We start from the raw sequence: 15,503 nt of genomic DNA on the forward strand, positions 1-15,503 counted from the left end.
CAAGCAGCGATAGCAGATTTAGGAACAAGGCCTAGGGATTAGACTTTCACTAGTGGACACTCTCAACTTTGATCACATAACAGAATAGATAAATGCATACTCTACACTCTTGTTGGATGATGAACACATTGCGTAGGATTACACGAACCCTCAATGCCGGAGTTAACAAGCTCCACAATAATGCTCATATTTTAGTAACCTTTAGTGTAAGATAGATCAAAAGACTAAACCAAGTACTAGCATAGCATGCACACTTGTCACCTTCATGCATATGTAGGAGGAATAGATCACATCAATATTATCATAGCAATAGTTAACTTCGCAATCTACAAGAGATCATGATCATAGCATAAACCAAGTACTAACACGGTGCACACACTTGTCACCTTTGCACACGTGCGGGAGGAATAAAACTACTTTAATAACATTGCTAGAGTAGCACATAGATAAATTGTGATACAAACACATTGCAATCATAAAGAGATATAAATAAGCACCTCACTATGCCATTCAACGGTGAATAAGTATTCGTGAAATATAGCCTAAGAGACCCACACGGTGCACACACTGTCACCTTTACACACGTGGGACAAGGAGTCTCCGGAGATCACATAAGTAAAACTCACTTGACTAGCACAATGACATCTAGATTACAAGCATCATCATATGAATCTCAATCATGTAAGGCAGCTCATGAGATTATTGTATTGAAGTACATAGGAGAGAGATGAACCACATAGCTACCGATACAGCCCCGAGCCTCGATGGAGAACTACTCCCTCCTCATGGGAGCAGCAGCGGTGATGAAGATGGCGGTGGAGATGGCAGCGGTGTCGATGGAGAAGCCTTCCGGGGCACTTCCCGCTCCGGCAGGGTGCCGGAACAGAGACTCCTGTCCCCCGGATCTTGGCTTCGCGATGGCGGCGGCTGCGGAAGGTTTTCCGTATCGTGGTTTTTCGTATCAGGGGTTTCGCGACGGAGGCTTTATATAGGCGAAGAGGCGGCGCAGGAGGGTCGAAGGGGTGGCCACACCATAGGCTGGCGCGGCCAGGGCCCAGGCCGCGCCACCCTATCATCTGGGGCCCACAGGGCCCCCCTCTGGCGGCTCTCGGGTGTTCCGGATGCTTCCGGTGAAAATAGGAACCTGGGTCTTGATTTCGTCCGATTCCGAGAATATTTCGTTACTAGGATTTCTGAAACCAAAAACAGCAGAAAACAGACAAGTGGCTCTTCGGCATCTTGTTAATAGGTTAGTTCCAGAAAATGCACGAATATGACATAAAGTGTGCATAAAACATGTAGGTATCATCAATAATATGGCATAGAACATAAGAAATTATCGATACGTCGGAGACGTATCAGTTCCCAACACACCTAATACACTTGTCAGATGTATAGGTGCACAAGTTCGGCGAAGAGATAGTGAAATACAAGTAATATAGATGATTATAAGTAGTAATTGCAATCTGAAATAAAAATGGCCGCAAGCGAACATGTAGCAGAACTTGTTGGAAACGGTGTTTCAATGCTTAGAAACAAGGCCTAGGGATCATACTTTCACTAGTGGACACTCTCAACAATGATCACATAATTGAATAAATGCTACTCTCAAACACTCTCTTGTTGGATAACAAACACCATTCATTGTGTAGGGCTGCAAAAGCACACCTCAAGCCGGAGTAAACAAGCTCCACAACGTCATAAAGGAATCACACACGATGCGCACACTGTCACCATCACACCGTGGAGAGTGACTACGGAGTTCATATTAAAGTAACCTCTAGGGTGCATAATAGACAAGAGTAACATCTACATATTCAACTAGATTACAAAGCTCATGATCACATAAAGATCACACCATGGGAGAGAGATATGAACCACATAGCTACCGGTAGAGACCTCAGCCTCGGGGGAGAACTACTCCCTCCTCATCATGGGAGACAACAACGGCGATGAAGATGGCGATGGAGTCGATGGAGATGGATTCCGGGGGCACTTCCCCGTCCCGGCGGCGTGCCGGAACAGAGACTTCTGTCCCCCGAACTTGGCTTCGCGATGGCGGCGGCTACGTAACTTTTCGTGGAATATGACTGATCTCCTTAGGGTTTTCGCATCTGGGAGAATATATAGGCGGAAGGGCGGCCTCGGAGGAGTCCCGAGGGGCCCACCCCACATGGCGGTGCGGCTAGGGGTGGGGCCGCGCCCCCCTATGGTGTGGGAGCCCCTTGGCCCCCCTCTGGCCCTTCTCTGGCTCTCTGGGTCCGTCTCGGCAAAATATTGACTTCTGTCTTCGTGGGGTCCAATTCCGAGAATATTTCTGTGTAGAATTTCTGAAACCAAAAACAGCAGAAAACGGAACCGGCACTTCGGCATCTTGTTAATAGGTTAGTCCCGGAAAATGCATAAAAATGATATAAAGTGTATATAAAATATGTAGCAATTGGTATAATATAAGCATGGAACATCAGAAATTATAGATACATTGGAGACGTATCAAGCATCCCCAAGCTTAGTTCCTACTCGCCCTCGAGTAGGTAAATGATAAAAAGAACAATTTCTGAAGTGACATGCTACCAACATAATCTTGATCAATACCATTGTAAAGCATATGAGATGAATGAAGTGACTCAAAGCAATGGTCTATAGTTTGCTAACAAAAAGATAATGACTAAACAACTGAATCATATAGCAAAGACTTTTCATGAATAGCACTTTCAAGACAAGCGTCAAAAAGTCTTGCATAAGAGTTAACTCATAAAGCAATAGATTCCTAATAGAAGGTTTTGAAGCAACACAAAGGAAGATTTAAGTTTCAGCAATTGCTTTCAACTTTCAACATGTATATCTCATGGATAATTGTCAACACAAAGTAATATGATGAGTGCAATAAGCAAGCATGTAAGAATCAATCCACACAGTTGACACAAGTGTTTGCTTCTAAGATAGAAAGAAGTAGGTAAACTGACTCAACATAAAGTAAAAGAAAGGCCCTTCGCAGAGGGAACCAGGGATTAAATCATGTGCTAGAGCTTTTCAAGTTTTGAAATCATAAAGAGAGCATAAAAGTAAAGTTTTGAGAGGTGTTTGTTGTTGTCAACGAATGGTAGTGGGCACTCTAACCCCCTTGTCAAACAGACTTTCAAAGAGCGGCTCCCATGAAGGACGTTATCTCTACCAGCAAGGTAGATCATCCCGCTTCTCTTTTGTTTACACATGTACTTTAGTTTTATTTAGAGATGACACTCCTCCCAACCTTTTTCTTTCACAAGCCATGGCTAACCGAATCCTCGGGTGCCTTCCAACATTTCACATACAATGGAGGAGTGTCTATTTGCAAAATTAAGTTGCTTATTGATGAATCAGGGCAAAACATGTGAAGAGAATTATTAATGAAAGTTAATTAATTGGGGCTGGGAACCCCGTTGCCAGCTCTTTTTGCAAAATTATTGGATAAGCGGATGAAGCCACTAGTCCACTGGTGAAAGTCTGCCCAACAAGATTGAAAGATAAAAGACCACATACTTCCTCATGAGCTATAAAACATTGACACAAATAAGAGATAATAACTTTTGAATTGTTTAAAGGTAGCACATGAAGTATTTACTTGGAATGGCAGTAAAATACCACATAGTAGGTAGTTATGGTGGACACAAATGGCATAGGTTTTGGCTCAAGGTTTTGGATGCACGAGAAGCATTCCCTCTCAGTACAAGGCTTTGGCTAGCAAGGTTGTTTGAAGCAAATAAAAGTATGAACCGGTACAGCAAAACTTACATAAGAACATATTGCAAGCATTATAAGACTCTACACTGTCTTCCTTGTTGCTCAAACACTTTTACCAGAAAATATCTAGACCTTAGAGAGACCAATCATGCAAACCAAATTTCAACAAGCTCTACGGTAGCTCTCCACTAATAGGTTTAAACTACATGATGCAAGATCTTAAACATGATCTACTTTGAGAGCTCAAAACAATTGCCAAGCATAAAATTATTCAAGACAATATATCAATTACCACATGAAGCATTTTCTGTTTCCAACCAAATAGCAATAAATGAAGCGGTTTTCAACTTTCGCCATGAACATTAAAAGTAAAACTAAGAACACCAGTGTTCAATATGAAAAAACGGAGCGTGTCTCTCTCCCACACAAGGAATGCTAGGATCCGAATTTATTCAAACACAAACAAAAATAAAAGCACACAGACACTCCAAGTAAAGCACATAAGATGTGACAGAATAAAAATATAGTTTCACTAGAGGTGACCTGATAAGTTGTTGATGAAGAAGGGGATGCCTTGGGCATCCCCAAGCTTAGATGCTTGAGTCTTCTTGAAATATGCAGGGATGAACCACGGGAGCATCCCCAAGCTTAGACTTTTCATTCTTCTTGATCATATTATACCATCCTCCTCTCTTGATCCTTGAAAACTTCCTTCACACCAGACTAAAAACAATCTCATTAGAGGGTTAGTACATAATCAAAAATTCAAATGTTCAGCAAGGACACAATCATTCCCAACACTTCTAGGCATTACCCAAGGCTACTGAAATTTAATGGAGCAAAGAAATTCACTCAAACATAGTAGAAGAGGCAATGCGAAATAAAAGGCAGAATCTGTCAAAACAGAACAGTCCGTAAAGACGAATTTTTTCGAGGCACTTAACGTGCTCAGATGAAAAAGCTCAAATTGAATGAAAGTTGCGTACATTTCTGAGGGTTACTCATGAATTTTTTTCAAGATTTTACGAATTTCCTACAGAGAGAACAACTCAAATTCGTGACAGCTAAAAATCTGTTTCTGCGCAGAAATCCAAATCTAGTATCAACTTTGTATCAAAGACTTTACTTGGCAAAAAAATGAAATAAACATGATAAGGAGAGGTTGCTACAGTAGTAACAACTTCCAAGACACAACAAAACAGTAGAAAAATAAAAACATGGGTTATCTCTCAAGAAGTGCTTTCTTTATAGCCATTAAGATGGGCTCAGTAATTTTAATGATGCTCTCGCAAGAAATAAGAGTTGAAGCAAAAGAGAGCATCAAAAGCAAATAAGAAACACTTTTAAGTCTAACCCACTTCCTATGAAAATGAATCTTGTAAATAAACAAGTCATGTAAGCATAACACAATAAGCATAGGAGAACAAGACAAGCGCAACTTTAAGATTTTCAGCAAAAAGAGAGGTGTTTTAGTAACATGAAAATCCGTACAACCATATTGTCCTCTCTCATAAAGATTTTCAGTAGCATCATGAACAAACTCAACAATATAACTATCACATGAAACATTCTTATCATGAGCTACATGCATAAAATTATTACTCTCCACATAAGCATAGTCATTACTATTAATTGTAGTGGGAGCAAATTCAATAAAATAGCTATCATTGTTATTCTCATCACCATAATCATCATATATAGGAGGCATATTGTAATCATAATTAATTTTCCCCTCAATTGTGGGTGAACTGAAAATATGATAGTCATCATTGTAATCATCATATATAGGAGGTAAAGTATCATCAAAGTAAATTTTCTCCTCCATGCTTGCGGGACTAAAAATATCATGCTCATCAAAACCAGCTTCCCCAAGCTTAGAATTTTCCATAGCATTAGCAACAATGGTGTTCAAAGCATTCATACTAATAACATTGCCATTAGCATGCATATAAAGTTCCATAGGTTTTTTAATTTTCTCTTCAAACACCTCATGTCCTAACTCAAGATAAATACTATAAAGATCTCTAATATTTTTGTTGTTTTCCATTAAGCCTAACTAGTGAAATAAAAACAAGAAACAAAAAGATATAATTGCAGGATCTAAAGAAAATAGCTTCAACCACTCACACACCGACAACAGTGCTAGGAAATAGCTTAGTAGTCGAAGGATGTGAATACCTTTTACCTTACCTCCCCGGCAACGCGCCAGAAAATAGCTTGATGTCTACGCACGCTTCTATTCCTGTAGACAGTGTTGGGCCTCCAAGAGCAGATGTTCGTAGAACAGCAGCAAGTTTCCCTTAAGTGAATCACCCAAGGTTTATCAAACTCAGGGAGGTAGAGGTCAAAGATATCCCTCTCAAGCAACCCTGCAATTAAGATACAAGAAGTCTCTTGTGTCCCCAACACACCTAATACACTTGTCAGATGTATAGGTGCACTAGTTCGGTGAAGAGATAGTGAAATACAAGTAATATAGATGATTATAAGTAGTAATTGCAATCTGAAATAAAAATGGCAGCAAGCGAACATGTAGCAGAACTTGTTGGAAACGGTGTTTCAATGCTTAGAAACAAGGCCTAGGGATCATACTTTCACTAGTGGACACTCTCAACAATGATCACATAATTGAATAAATAAATGCTACTCTCAAACAATCTCTTGTTGGATAACAAACACCATTCATTGTGTAGGGCTGCAAAAGCACACCTCAAGCCGGAGTAAACAAGCTCCACAACGTCATAAAGGAATCACACACGATGCGCACACTGTCACCATCACACCGTGAAGAGTGACTACAGAGTTCATATTAAAGTAACCTCTAGAGTGCATAATAGACAAGAGTAACATCTACATATTCAACTAGATTACAAAGCTCATGATCACATAAATATCACACCATGGGAGAGAGAGATGAACCACATAGCTACCGGTAGAGCCCTCAGCCTCGGGGGAGAACTACTCTCTCCTCATCATGGGAGATAGCAACAGCGATGAAGATGGCGATGGAGTCGATCGAGATGGATTCCGGGGGCACTTCCCCGTCCCAGTGGCGTGCCGGAACAGAGACTTGTGTCCCCCGAACTTGGCTTCGCGATAGCGGCGGCTACGTAACTTTTCGTGGAATATGACTGATCTCCTTAGGGTTTTCGCATCTGGGAGAATATATAGGAGGAAGGGCGGCCTCGGAGGAGTCCCGAGGGGCCCACCCCACATGGCGGCGCGGCCAGGGGTGGGGCCGTGCCCCCCTATGGTGTGGGAGCCCCTTGGCCCCCCTCTGGCCCTTCTCACGCTCTCTGGGTCCGTCTCGGCAAAATATTGACTTCTGTCTTCGTGGGGTCCAATTCCGAGAATATTTCCTGTGTAGAATTTCTGAAACCAAAAACAGCAGAAAACAGGAACTGGCACTTCGGCATCTTGTTAATAGGTTAGTCTCGGAAAATGCATAAAAATGATATAAAGTGTATATAAAACATGTAGCAATTGGTATAATATAAGCATGGAACATCAGAAATTATAGATACGTTGGAGACGTATCAACATTCCACCGAGAGGTCCCAGAGCATATCTATCCTTCATTAGGATCGACAAATCCCACTCTTGATCCATATGCCTCAACTCATACTTTCCGAATACTTAATTCCATCTTTATAACCACCCATTTACGAAGTGGCGTTTGATGTAATGAAAACTCCTCAGGCTTACATGAAAGTGGAGCTGGCAAAACCAAAGAAAGATGGTATAGAAAAACCGAGGAAGAAGGTCTGGATTCATTTTCCAAGGTACTATAATGCCATGGTATAGCCAACAACACATTTATGTGTAATGCTGGGTTCACAACTAACTTGTCGAGGTCCAAGTCTAAGTCAAAGCCCAAGCGCAGGTCGAGGTCCAAGTCATTGTTGCATGTTCATGTTCTCGAGGAACAACTCAAAAAAGAATGAGCATTAGTGGTTGCACAAAAAGTAGTCATCCACCGTATAAGTGTAGGATTAGAAGCAAGTCAGGCCCACCTCGGCAACATTCTGAGGAAGTATTTTTTTTGAAACTTTAACAGTAGGAAAGGCTCATGCTACTTCCTGAACACTGACAGTCAAAGGTGTCCCTTGGTTGTGTGAAAGGGTCTGTGATGCTGAACTATTTTGTTGGTGCTTCTATCAACACTTGTTATGTACCTGCTGGTTATTGCCTTGGTGATGTGGATTTAATGAAAACTGAATGAACTGGATGCACCAATATTTAATTATGGTTTAATTTGATTTGTATTATCTTTTTATATTACGCTGCATGGTGAAAAACATAAGTATTAGTTGGCCCATTAGTGACCATTTTCATACAAATTTTTTTAGTTGATGGGGCCTTGTCCTTGCATGCCTGAAAAGAGGTAGTACTATAGTAAGCTACCAAAATTTCTAATATAGTATTATTTTAGCGCCAGCCAAATTGAAAATCTCTATCAAGCGCTAAAATCTTCCGCTAAAAAATCTACAATACTCTACGCGTTTTTGGATTTAAGTTTTTTTAGGAGATAGTACATGTGAACTGATTTCGGTTGTGATTATGACTTAATGTGACCGTAGGCCTTAGATTCTTGAACAGAGGCACTACGACAGTCTACCATTTTCTAGTACTAATATTGCTTCCACTGTAGCAAAGTTCTAAGTTCAAAATCTCAATCGAGAGGCAAAACCCCCCGTAAAATAAATCCGAAATATTTCAAACGTGTTTTTCAATTGGACTTTGTAGAACTTGGGAGTAAATGATTTTGTGATGATGGCTTGATGTGACCCCTGGCCTTAAATTGTTGAACAGAACTACTTAGTAGCATGGTCTACCCCTGGACTTATATTACAATTACGAGTATATTAGTTGGACCATAAGCGTATTCAAAATGAATTTTCAGTCAAGCTGCAAAATTTCCTGCCAATCCTAAAATATTCAGACGCGTTTTTGAAATAGATTTTCAAGACAGATCATGATTATGATCATGGTAACCAATTTTCAACGTGATGATGACTTGATGTGACACTTGGTCGTACTAGTACGGTCTCGTATTTTTGTATTACTTGGACTGTAGCCAAATTCAAAATCTCATTCCAGCGGCAAAACTTCCCGCCCACAAAATACAAATATTTCACATGCTTCCAACTTTCCATTCTACCCTCGTAAAGATGAGAACAATGTCCATCTATAAGTCGATTGGTGTGGGGTTTGCCCATCATTTTTTATATCACCACTTCCCTAGCCCCGGAAAGCCTCCGAAAAATATACATTTCCCTCAGTCTTCTCTGGGACCACCCACCGGAACTTCCCAAGTTCCTCTATCTCCCACCTCCATGACCACCCCACTGAAACATCCCCGCCGGACTTCCCTAGCCTACCCAAGGCCGAGCGATCCTGCTCATCTGGCTATCTACCGGAGCCGCTTCTTCGACGTTGTCATCAACCGACCGGATCATCCCCACCGAACCTCGAAACCATATACTCATCCAGCAGTCTACCGCAGTCGCTTCAGCTGCGGTATCGTCCACCCAACCGAAGCCGCTTCACCGAATCCGTCATCCACCGCATCGGATCAATCTCGCTGACTCCCTCCTCCACCGCACTTGACCGGCTTCACTGACACCGCCGTGCATGAACCGGATCTACTTCACTGGCGCCGTGCATGATCCACACCTATCTAAACTCTTCTACTGTCGCTTTTCTATTGTTGTTTGCAAGTTCTTGTTTAATCTTTGGGGAACCTATTTGTGCTAACGACGCGCCATTACATTTTGCTGATGAGATGAGTAACCATGAAGTGTAATGGCCGTATGCCGGAGCCGCTTCATCGACGCAGTCATCAACCGGACCGGATCATCCCCGTCAAACCTCGAAACCATATACTCATCTAGAAATCTATCGCAGTCGCTTCAACTGCGGTGTCATCCACCTCACCTGAGCTGCTTCACCGGATCCGTCATCCATCGCATCGCATCTAGCTCGCCGACTCCCTCCTCCACCACACATGATCGGCTTCACCGACACCGCCGTGCATGAACCGAATCTCCTTCACCGACGATGTGCATGATCCACACCTATCTAAACTCTTCTACTGTCGCTTTTCTATTGCTGCCTGCAAGTTCTTGTTTAATCTTGGGGAAACTTGTTTGTGCTAACGATGTGTCGTAACGTTTTGCAGATGAGATGAGTAACCATGAAGTGAAATGGCCGTCTCTCCAACTGCAAGTTGCATATGTAGTGTACTTCGTCACCGAATCTACCAACCCTCGGATGAGCTGTAGTGACTCCCACAAAGTGCTTCTCCTAATGTAAGTCCCTTGTTTTAGCGCCATGTTCTGGGTTCAGATGCTTATTTGTAAAGCTCTTTAAGTTCATTCATAGCTATGACAGTAACACCTTGCTATTTTTTTAGTTCATTGCTAATTTTAAGAGATTTAACATTATGGTTTGCATTCCCTGCTCTGTAGATGTTTCCATCATAACTTTTATCTTGCTCGGTCGTTGTTACAAAAATTATAGCATGCTACTATGTTGTGCATGCCAATTTTGTACTCCCTGAACATTTTGGTTTGCATTCCCTGTATTATAGGTGATGTCAATGTTATTTCTATCTACTTCATCGTAAGCTAACAAAGTAACTGACTACTATTAGTTTCTACATGCTATCTCTCTGCTATCTCGCAGTACAGATTTATTTAAACTCGTCACACTAGCTACGTTGATAATAATTTTGTGTGCCATCGAGTTCTTCAAAAGCTAAAACATTAACTTGGTTCTATTACTTTGCATGTCACTCACACATGGAATACTGAACATATTGGTTTGTATTCCCTCTTCAGCTCTTCTACAAGTTCACAGGTGATCCCACTATATTATGTATCTGGTCCATCCTTAGCTCCAACATTAACTATCCTCTGCCGCTCTGTGTGTTGCTCATTACAAATTTATATCCCGAAACATATTGATTTGTATTCTCTTCACTACCAGTTCATGAGTGATGATGTTATAATTCATATCTGGTTCATTCCAATCTATTACAGTAACATCCTGCAATTATTTAGTTCATGACCAATTTTAAGTAATTTCACTTGTTCGTTCACATTTCCTGCTCTATAGATTTTACCATCTTATCTTCTATTTGGCTCATTGTTTATTACAAAATAACAACCTCCTATTACGTAGTTCATGCCAAATTGAAGTCACCGAACATGTTATTCTGCATTTTCTGTACAAGCAATACCATTATTATTTGTACCTAGTTCGTCGTGAGCTACTAAATTAACTGTCTGGTATCATTTCATTCACTACCCTCTTTATGTTTCCTGTTACGCATTTTAAGTCCCTGAACACGTTGATTAGCATTTCATGCACAACAAAGTACAGATTATAATTCCTATACGGTTCATTACTAGCTATGAAAATAAAATGCTGCTATTATTTAATTCATGTCCAATTTAAGTAATTGGGCATGCTGGTTTGTATTACCCGCTCTATAGTTTTTGACATTATAACTACTATCTGGTTCATTCTTTGTTACAAAAGTAAGTGCCTTCTATTATGTAGTAGTTCATGTCAATTGGAAAGTAAATGAACATGTTGGTCTGCTTTTGCTGTACTGCAAATGATACAACTATTATATCTATCTGGTTTGTCATAAGCTAGGCTAGTAACTGTTGCTCTGGTTCAAGTACGTGTACCTTTCGTATTTGTATAAGCATGAATGTGTATATATATGCATGAACATACATCTTGAGAGATTCCAGCCACATATATAGTGTAATTATGTAGCCCATTGCTCACTATTTTCGGTATTTAATGCATGAATACCACCGGGATGGAGGGAGTATATACATACTGTTTATCATGCTAGAACACATATATAGTGTAATTATGTAGCCCATTGCTCACTATTGAGGCTATCAGAGTAACAAAAAACTCCCTTTAAATAAGGGCAACATCAGAAATCTTCAACGAGTGCAGCAACATGGTGAGCTGCATGGGACTTAACAGTAGTAAGTCTGCTGGTTTATTTTGACGTGCTCAGTAATATAAGCCACAAAATAATTCAATTGATTGTTTATCTTGCACTATCTCAGATGCTTAACGATTAAAACATCACATTTTTTATGTTGGTATAGACCATACACATTAAAAGGAAGATCACACCTTAATATTTGCCATCTGTCCACCTTAAAATGTTCTGGCTGTTGCGGCATGCACTCTTTGTTTGCTTATTGGTAGCCTATATTAGCACCATACGGGTAGACAATCTGTGCGCATTACAATGATCTTGTTATAACGAGAAAATTGTGAGTTCCAAATTGGCTAACAACATTCTAGTGTGTTTTCCTTGCCATTGTTGTTATCTTAAATTGTAATATTTTTTTTTCAGACATAGGTGGTGCATGGACAACATAAAAGATTGTCGAATCTCTTCATTGTATTGCTAGGTTCAATTACCATTCAATTTCCCTGGATTTTGTAATATTTTTTCAAAGCCTTGCAGCTGATGTAATATTTTTTCAAAGCCTTGCAGCTGATGTAATATTTAGTTAGTTTCTATGGTTCATTCGCGCATTATTTCCTAACAGTAATTAGTTGGTGCTTGTGGTAAGTGAGGCTATCATACTGAAATCATGTGCTGCATAAATATTCTCAAAATATAACGGGCCGTTATTAGGCCAAACAAAATCACAAATTTCTAGCCCTCGTACGACCCAATCAAGCGAAATCACATATGGACCGGCCCGCAAAATCCTAAAGCGCCTTACAGGCCGACATCTCACGCAAATCGAAGATGGGCTGGCCTAATAAATAACAATGGGCCTCACACATCTCGGCACAACAAGGTTATTGGGCCAAACTACACCCATATATATATTAGGTAGTGGTCTTATGGGCCGACCCATCAACTAAACGGGCCGACCCGGTCACCGTGTTGACCGGACAAAAGATTAAACAAGGCTAGCCCATTAACTAAATGTGGCCATTAAAATTTTCAGTTGACCGTTCAAACAAATGAATTTAGCCCGGCCCACCACCTAAATGGGCTGGTCCAGTTATCCTACTGACCGGTCAAACGAAGACATTAGGCCCGGCCCACGTGCTTATTGGGCTGGCCCAGTTATCCTGTTGACCGGTCAAATGAAGACATTCTAGCCCGGCCCACATGCTTATTGAGCCGACCCAGTTGACATGTTGACCGGTCAAGCGAAGTAATTCAGCCCGACCCACATACTTATTGGGCCAGCCCAGTTATCTTGTTGACCGGTCAAACAAAACATTTGGCCCAGCCCACGTGCTAAGTGGGCCGGTCTAGCTCTCCTGTTGAACGGTCAACCGAAGACATTCGGCCTGGCCCACATGATTAGTGGCCCGGCCCATTTAGGTTTTGACCAGTCAAACTAAGAAATTAGGCCCAACCCACATACCTAATTGACCAGCCCATTTATATAGTTGACTGGTTAAACCAAGTCAGCTGGCCCGGCCCGCAAACTAAATGGCCCGGCCTGCTTAAGCCATGGCAAGCCTTGTGTGGGCCTACAATCTACCACGGGTTTTCAGCCGGTTAACGGCGTTAACGGACAGTTAACAGCGTGTGCCACGTGTCAGTTTGCATGACGTCAGCAGTCAATGACCTCCCGAAAACTCTTTTGCAGCGGTATGATTTTTCGTGGCCAAAAGGCGCCCAAGCGTGACACAGCGAAAAATCGATGGTAATCCCTTACCTAACGCAGTATGCACCACAGAACTCATATCGTCGACTTAGGCTCATACGAGACGAAAAAGAGCCATTACCTGATGAAAATTTGACTTTGTAGATAAGAACTTTTCTTGTAGTGCCTGCAGGTTTTCTCCACCACCACCACCACCTTGCCGTCGTGCTACCGGGATTCCGAGGGGATCTACTATATCCGTTGCCCTGCTAGAACAGGGAGAGGACATCTACATCGACACCGTATGTTTGACCGAGTACGGAAATGCTGCCCGATCGTAGAACCAAAAAGGACTTCAACACGAACCTGATTTCATCAAGTGAACATCTACATCAACCACGAGATCCGATCTCATTAACACTTTGGATCTAAGAGGGTTAGTTTATCATCTATCTCATTGCATAGGTTTCATAGATTGGATCTTGGCTTTTTCATAGATTAGATCTTGGTTTTATTCGTTCTTCTAGTATTTTTTTTGTTTTTCTATTCTACGAACCCTACAGTGGTACCAGAGCCGTGTCTATATGAAGATCTGTTGTACAAGTAGAACACAATGGTTTTGTGGGCGTTGATGCTTTTGTTGTCGCTTACTTTTCGTGTACTTTGCATCTTGCGGGATGGTGGGTTGAAGCGCCCCGGGCTAACCTTACATGTCCGTGCACATGAGACTTGATCGACGCTTGACGTTCAACTTGTATTCCAACAGTGGCTTTGTGGATGTCTGTATCTCCCACCATAGTTAAGATTCAATTTACAATTGGTGGCTTGACAACATTTATATAAACGTTGTGGTTCTTGTTCGTAGGTAAGATCGGATCTTATTCGAAAGTCCTAAGCCACATAAAATATGCAAGAAAATTAGAGGCGTCTAACTTGTTTTTGCAGGGGCATGTGATGTGATATGACCATTATTTTATTATGATTATATTCGATGTATGATATGATCTTTATTGTAATATGGCAACCGACAGGAGTCTAATTGTTGTCTTTATATTTTATGACATGTGTGTCAATACATCATGCAATAGCTTTATTTCAAGTAGTTTTAATAGTTGCTATAAGTGATGGACAACCATGAAGCGGTGCCATGGACCTTGACACCTCGTGATGATGGAGATCATGTTCGTGATTTGGAGATGGAGATCAAAGGCATAATATAAAAGGCCATATCATATCACACTACAAATGGCATGTGATCTTAATCCTTTTATGTATTTATATTGCTTAGATCGCGATGGTAGGATTATAAGAAGATCCCTCTCACTAAATGTCAAGATAATAAAGTATTCTTTCTTAGTATGCACCGTTGCTAAGACTCGTCGTCTCAAAGTATCACATGATAATCGGGTGTGATAGATTCTATGTGTGCATACAACGGGTGCAAGCCAGATTTGCACATGCAGAATACTAAGGTTTAATTTGACGAGCCTAACATGTACGTACATGGCCTCGGAACACGGAAAACTGAAAGGTTAACCATGAGTCATATGAATGATATGATGAACACATCATTGTTCGCCTTTGAAGCTACATCTTCTCTCATGAAGATCAGACTTGGTGTAGTGGATTTGGTTCGTGTAATCACTAAGATAACGTGAGGGATGTTGTTTTGAGTGGGAGTTCACCTGGTAATTTAGAATTAAAATTTGAACTATATTATCATGAACCTAGTCTAAATATCTTTGCAAATATGTTGTAGATCATGGTGCCTTCTGCAATCAACTTTAATGCGTTCATAGAGAAAGAAAAGTTGAAAAACACTAGAAGCAACTTTATAGATTGGTTTCGTAATATGAGGATTTTCCTCAATGCTTGCTAGAAGAGCTACGTGCTCGATGCACCGCTAGGTGACCCACCTGCAGAGAATGCTCCCTATGAGGTTAAAAATGTTTATCTACCTCGGAAAAAGGATTAGTCATTAGTTCAATGTGCCATTCTATACAGTTTCAAATCGGAGCTTCAAAAATGCTTTGAGAACCGCGGCCCATCTGAAATCATCAATGATCTCAAAATGATATTTGAGACTCATGCGGCCGTGGAAAGCTATGAAGCTTCTGAAAA

This window comes from Lolium rigidum, chromosome 7 (assembly GCF_022539505.1).
Source record: "Lolium rigidum isolate FL_2022 chromosome 7, APGP_CSIRO_Lrig_0.1, whole genome shotgun sequence".
Taxonomy (NCBI): domain Eukaryota; kingdom Viridiplantae; phylum Streptophyta; class Magnoliopsida; order Poales; family Poaceae; genus Lolium; species Lolium rigidum.